The sequence below is a fragment of the Lactuca virosa genome, chromosome 8, assembly GCF_052849685.1.
Source record: "Lactuca virosa cultivar CGN04683 chromosome 8, Lactuca_virosa_CGN04683_v6, whole genome shotgun sequence".
NCBI lineage: Eukaryota > Viridiplantae > Streptophyta > Magnoliopsida > Asterales > Asteraceae > Lactuca > Lactuca virosa.
Window position 1 is genome coordinate 58878927 of NC_136433.1, and position 6142 is coordinate 58885068.

The window sequence follows — 6142 nt, forward strand, 5'->3', positions numbered from 1 at the left end:
AGGGGTGTACGGACACACCTGTGTGTGCGGCCCCACACACCATATGTTCTTGAGTTCTGGGCATTTTCAAGGACTTAAACTAGTTTTCTTATCAAGTTCTAAGCATAGGGAAAGAGTACTTACGATCCGGAGGCTCGAGAAGGCTCAAAATCGCCAAGAAAAAGTGTGTGTTCTTGGTGTTCTTGGTGAAATGGTTGAAGATTTGAAGATCTAGCCAAAACATGATTTCAAATGGATCAAATCAAAGGATGTTACTAGATTAAGGAGATTAACAACAAACCAAGGGAAGAACACTTACATTCTTGAAGATCTAGGCTGAAAATCGGATGATAGTTGAGAGAGAATTCGAGTTCTAGGCTTATGAGTGTGAAAAGGGACGAATGAAGGCGAAGTCCCTCCTATATACACATGAGTGTGCTGCCAGGAGAGGGGTGTGCGGCCGCACACTGTGACATCCCCTAATTTCTCGGCCAGAAAAGACCGATTTAATTTATGCTTTTTAAAATAAAATCAGAGAAATCTTTTCAAAAGATGTTGCGGAATTGGTCCCCAAACAACATATGATAAAAGTTTATCAAAACCCTTCATTAATAAGGTATATATTTTCCATATATATCAAAACCTCGGGATGTCATGTTCCGATACAGATCAAAAGCATAAACAAGACATTATAAGCCTTACTACAGTTATTTACAACTACTGGCCTATAATCCAAAAATCTCACATCATCCTCCGACTATGCTCGGGGTCCACTACCTGTAATCATAAAAAAATTGAGTGGGTCAGGCTTGGGAGCCTGGTGAGCATATAGGGTTTTCAACCCACAGTAATAATAAACTTATTAAGTTCACTAATCAACAATAACCCTGATTACCCGTTCCCGTTATCCTCACTTTACGTCCCTAAACACTTTTCACAAGGGACCTAGCCTAAAGAATATGATCGGGATGGACACTACTGCTAAGGGGTTTCCTCAGCCATACATGTCCTAAAGGCAACCATGAGGGGGATGGAGTACAGCGAATAAACACCCAAGTTCATTAACACCTACAGGTTGCGGGCCTGGTAGTGCTTCCCACTGGACTGTCTAGAAAGTCCGTGGTCGTCATCCAAACTCCGCTAGATGACTGAATCACAAATCACAACGAGGCCTCTCATCACTTTTATTTTATCACACATCACTATCTACCCATGTTCTACCCAACATATTTGTAGATAAAAATACATATACAGTTTAAAACTTGTATAAAACATCAACTCAACAGTCACCTCAAATAAACAATTAATATATTTACACATAGCACGTATTATAAGGTAAATACTTCATATCTATGTGTAAAATGAAAGTGACTATACACTCACTTGTTTTGATGATAATCGGGCAGCAATTCGTTTCCTAAAACGTTCGTTTCTAATAAAACCGGGAGTTTTATTGAGAAACCGGGCTCTGCAAGGGTCGGGCTTCGAAACCGGAAAGATAAATTTTCCGGGCTTCACGGGCTCTTCGTGGCGTATTCCGGGGCTTATAATCGATACCGGGGGTTTGGGGGATTCTAAGATGAAGAAAATATGAAGAAAGGGGTGAAAGATGGCAAAATCTCAAAAGTATCCGAGAAGGCTCGCAGGACCCTTCTATTTTAGGGGTCCGAAGTCCTGATCCGACGGCTGAGAAGGAATCCACGCGTCGCAGATCCGAAGCTCGCAGGGGGATGGCTCGCACGAGGCTGCACGTGCGAAGGCCTCGGTGGCAGTTGCTGATTGGACCGCGGACTCGTGACCCATGTGCGAGGCTCGGAATCGTGGCACCGTTTGCGAAGCTCGGACGCGTCATAGAAGGGTACGAGGCAGCTCCTGATTGGCCGAGCCTTCGGTCCGAGGAGAAGGTGACACGCGTTGACAGGTGGCCTCGGTTGACTCAGCAGAATTTCGGATGACTCAGCCTTATTTCGGACACGTGGCACATGCGAGGCGAGGACACATGGCCGAAGTCCACCTATGCGAAATTCCTCGGTTTTCGCGCCAAAACTTCTAAAATCCATAACTTTCGCATACGAGCTCCGTTTTTGACGTTCTTTATATGCACGCGTAGGTAAAATTACGCTCTACAACTTTCGTTTAGACTTCGTCGGCTAATTTTGACTTTAATTTTTAAATTATTATCTTTAACAGACCGGGACAGGAAATCCGTTAAAAATTCATAACTTCTTCATCCGACGTCCGTTTTCGTCAGACTTTTTACCGTTGTGCTACTAATGACGAGACCTTCGATTCTCGTTTAGGTCGTGTCGGCTATAAATCACTCGATCTAAAATTCGAGTTTTTAGCTGTCTACTGCTAAGCTGAAACTTCGAAAAACCATAACTTCCTCATACGAAGTCAGATTTGGGCGTTCTTTTTATACTTACTCTCGGTTTAACGAACACTACAAGTTTCGTTTAGATTACTAAGGCCAAAAATTAGTTTATCGAAAAATCACTTTTTACGACATTCGGCCCCGTGCCGGTTTGTCGCGAAACTTCGACAGGTCATAACTTCTTCGTTATAACTCGGATTTCGGCATTCTTTATATATCCGTAATCCTTGTCACGCCCACTACAAGTTTCTTAATAGATATCGGCTTTGTCTAAAATTTAATTTTTGACGCTCATTTTTATTCTTAATTAATTAAGCCCTAATAATTAAGCATAAAACACATAATTCACATAATATTCACATAATTCCTTTTCATTTCTTCAAAATGAGTTACAAAGGTTAACCTAAACTATAATGTCAATATAAATGCGTAGCCTAGAAACACGGGCATTACAATTCTCTCCCCCTTAGGATGATTCCGTCCCTGGAATCACACATCAGCAAACAAATGCGGGTAGCGACTCATCATGTCACTCTCCGTTTCCCAAGTGAGATTTGGCCCATTCGTATGTTTCCAACGCACAAGCACTAAATCGACCATCTTGCGTCTCAGCTTCTTAGTCTTACGGTCAACGATTGCCTCAGGTTCTTCAATCAACCTCTTGTTTTCATCCAACCTTAACTCAGAAATGGAAATTATGTCGGGCACATCTCCTGTAAACTTTCTCAAATAACACACATGAAATGTGTTATGAATACCCTCCAGTTCTTCCGGTAATTCTAGCTTGTAAGCTTGATTCCCGATCCTCTGAAGAACTTTAAATGGTCCAATAAACCTTGGACTCAACTTTCCCCTCTTACCAAATCTTATATTTAAGTAAAACCGAATCTCCAACATCGAAGGATATCGGTTGTCTTTTCTTGTCAGCATAACTCTTTTGTCGATCTTGAGCAGCTAACATCCTTTCCCTTATCACTTTCAACTTTTCAGCAGTCTGATGGACTATTTCAGGTCCCATAAACTGCTTTTCCCCAGCTACCAACCAGCATGATGGCGTTCGACACTTCTCCCCATACAAAGCGTGATAAGGTGCCATCTTGATGCTCGAGTGGAAACTATTATTATAGGAAAATTCTACTAGAGGTAAGTGTTCATCCCAGTTACCTTGGAATTCTAGGGTACATGCTCTCAGCATATCCTCCAATGTTTGAATCGTTCGTTCGCTCTGACCATCGATTTGAGGAAGGTAAGCTGTACTCAAACACAACTTGGTACCCAATTCCTCTTGTAGACTTCTCCAAAACCTTGAGGTAAAACGGCTGTCACGATCGGATACAATCGTTAACGGAACACCGTGTAGCCTCACAATTTCCTTCACGTAAGAATTCGCAAGTTTATCCAGAGACCATTGCTCGTTAGCGGCTATGAAATGCGCACTCTTAGTGAAGCGATCAACGACCACCCAAATCATGTCGTGACCGTTTCTTGTTCTGGGCAGTTTAGTCACAAAATCCATAGTGATATCTTCCCATTTACCCATGGGTACAGGTAAAGGTTCTAAACTCCCATACGGTTTCTGATGTTGTGCCTTAACCCTAGCACAAGTTACACACTCGGCCACATACTTAGCAACATCAAGCTTCATCGTCGGCCACCAGTAATAGGGTTTTAGGTCCCTATACATTTTCGTACTGCCGGGATGAATCGAGTACATGGTTTTGTGAGCTTCTTCCATCAGAAGACCTCTTACTCCTCCCATCTTAGGTACCCAAATCCTATCTTTGAATACCTTCAATCCTTGACCGTTTGTATCAAACACCAACGTTTTACCCAAACGTTCCTCCTTCCGGTCAATTTTCTCTAAAGCTTCCTCCTGAGCTTTCTTTATACTTTCCACAATTGTCGAGACAACTTCAATTCTCAACGCTCTTGGCCTTCTCTTTTCAAGATTTACCTTCCGACTGAGAGCATCAGCAACAACATTTGCTTTACCAGGGTGGTAAAGTATCTCACAGTCGTAGTCCTTGAGTAGTTCCAGCCAGCGCCGCTGTCTCATGTTCAATTCCTTCTGATTAAAGAGATATTGAAGACTCTTATGATCAGTGAAAAGTTTACACTTAGTACCATAAAGATAATGCCTCCATATCTTTAAGGCGAACACTACCGCTGCCAACTCCAGATCATGAGTGGGGTAGTTCTTTTCATGTTCTTTTAACTGCCTCGATGCATATGCTATCACTTTATCCCTTTGGGTCAGAACACATCCTAACCCAACTCCAGAGGCATCACTATAGACTGCGAAGTCCTCAAATCCTTCAGGTAACGAAAGAATTGGTGCTTCACACAGTCTCTTCTTTAACTTCTCAAAGGCTTCCTTATGCTTTTCATTCCAAGCATAAGTAGCTCCTTTGTGAGTCAAAGCTGTTAATGGAGTAGCGATCGAGGAAAAGCCTTGGATAAATCGGCGATAATATCCGGCTAATCCTAAAAAGCTTCTAATCTCCGTAGGACTTTTTGGTTGTTTCCACTTCATCACAGCTTCAATCTTTGCTGGGTCAACCATTATCCCTTCTTGGTTAACCACATGACCTAAAAATTGGACTTCTTGAATCCAAAATTCACATTTGGAGAACTTTGCATACAGCTTCTCCTCTTTCAGAACTTCTAGCACTTCACGCAGATGCTTTTCATGCTCTTGCTTGCTTTTCGAATAGATCAAGATATCGTCTATGAATACTATCACGGATTTATCAAGGTATGGTTTACAAACCCTATTCATTAAATCCATGAAAGCTGTTGGGGCATTGGTTAATCCGAACGACATAACCAAAAATTCATAGTGTCCATATCTTGTTCTGAACGCAGTCTTCTCGATATCCTGCTCTCTCACCTTTAGTTGATGGTATCCGGACCTAAGATCAATCTTCGAGAAATAGCTCGAACCTTGCAACTGATCGAACAGATCATCGATCCTCAGCAACGGATACTTGTTCTTTATTGTCGCTTTATTCAGCTCTCTGTAATCGATGCACATTCTCATGCTCCCGTCTTTCTTCTTTACAAACAACACAGGGGCTCCCCAGGGTGATGAACTAGGTCGAATGAAACCTTTGTCCAGTAACTCCTGAAGTTGTGTCATAAGTTCTTTCATTTCGGTTGGCGCTAATCGATAGGGTGTTTTGGCTATCGGCGTCGTTCCTGGTAACAAGTCGGTACAAAACTCAACTTGTCGATCAGGGGGCAATCCGGGAAGATCTTCGGGAAAGACTTCCGGATAATCACACACCACCGGAATATCCTGCACCTCCTTCTTCTCCTTCTTAGCATCGATCACGAACGCTAGATATGATGTACATCCCTTGGCTAAACACTTTCTGGCTTTCATTAGGGAAATGATTCCAGAGTTTACTCTGCGTTTGTCTCCGTACACCATAAACGACTCTCTCCCTGGCGGGTTTACTTTTACTATCTTCTTCCTACATAATATCTCGGCATCATTGGCGCTAAGCCAATCCATTCCTAAAACTACGTCGAATCCATTTAACTCGATAGGCAATAATTCCTCGTGGAACTTATTCCCATCCAAGTCAATGAGGATATTTTTCATACGATGGCTAACAGGTACAAACTTGCCACTAGCAATCTCGACTAATAAGGCATTAACTAGTCTATCTACAGGCAAAGCTAGTTTTCTACCAAATTCATGCGATATAAAGGAGTAATTGGCTCCAGAATCAAACAAAATTTGGGCAGGCAATTCGTTTACGAGAAAGGTACCTGAAGCGACAT